Below are 948 nucleotides of genomic sequence, written 5' to 3'. Positions count from 1 at the left end.
GTTCAGATTGAAATATAGAAGACCTAAGAAAAACATGAAGCTGATAAATGGATTTGTATAAGAGGAGAGTTTTTTAATTCCGTGCAAGTCTGAAAGTAAATTACAGCCCAGTACACAGAAAAATATTCATCTAGGTCAAGAAATAACACCTGAAATGGATCTAGGAATAGCACTTTAAATGTGACATCGAATATATGGAAACAAATAGTATAAAAATCAAGGTTAAAAACTGTTTTTCCCTAACTCTGTGTGCAAGTGTAACTTTTATAGAAAGTCGTAAGTAGGAATAAATCACCCCCTAAAATTAAAACATTAAACTGCTGGGGGCAAAGAATTAAACCTGAGTACATCTTTACTTGCACCTTTCTAATTAAATCTAAAAATCACGGGGCACAACATTTTGACATAATCAAAATTAATTTGATAGCTTTACATTTATCCAATGCAAACAAACCTCATTTTTTAAAACCTACTCCAACCAGCTTTAACTTTAAAAAAAAGGTTTTGATGTGGAACATTTGCAAACAAACCTCACTTTCTGAAATCTAGCTTTTAATTCAATCAGTTTTAACCCCCCTTTTTAAAAAGGTTTTGAAGTGGAACATTTACATAAAATAAACATAGTACTGCTTAACAATCCCAAAACAAAATTCACTAAGTTAGATCAGGGGTCTGCAAACTTTTTCTGTAAGGGTCAGATAGTAAATATTTCAGGCCATAGCTGTGTTGCAGTACTGTTAACAAAAACAGGCTGCAGGCCCCCAATTTAGATGTCTATCATGTAAGTTTAACTTACTTCAGTAACACTAACTTCTGTTCACTAAAATGCTTGCCTAGTTGGAGCTCAATTCTTAACATCAGACAATTCAACGCCACAAAAGGGAAAAGAAAAAAAAAAAAGGGCTGTATAAAAATCACTTCACTCTACTATAGAATTATCAGACCATT

This window comes from Balaenoptera acutorostrata, chromosome 5 (assembly GCF_949987535.1).
Source record: "Balaenoptera acutorostrata chromosome 5, mBalAcu1.1, whole genome shotgun sequence".
In the NCBI taxonomy this organism is placed as follows: domain Eukaryota; kingdom Metazoa; phylum Chordata; class Mammalia; order Artiodactyla; family Balaenopteridae; genus Balaenoptera; species Balaenoptera acutorostrata.
This window is presented reverse-complemented; position numbering follows the sequence as displayed.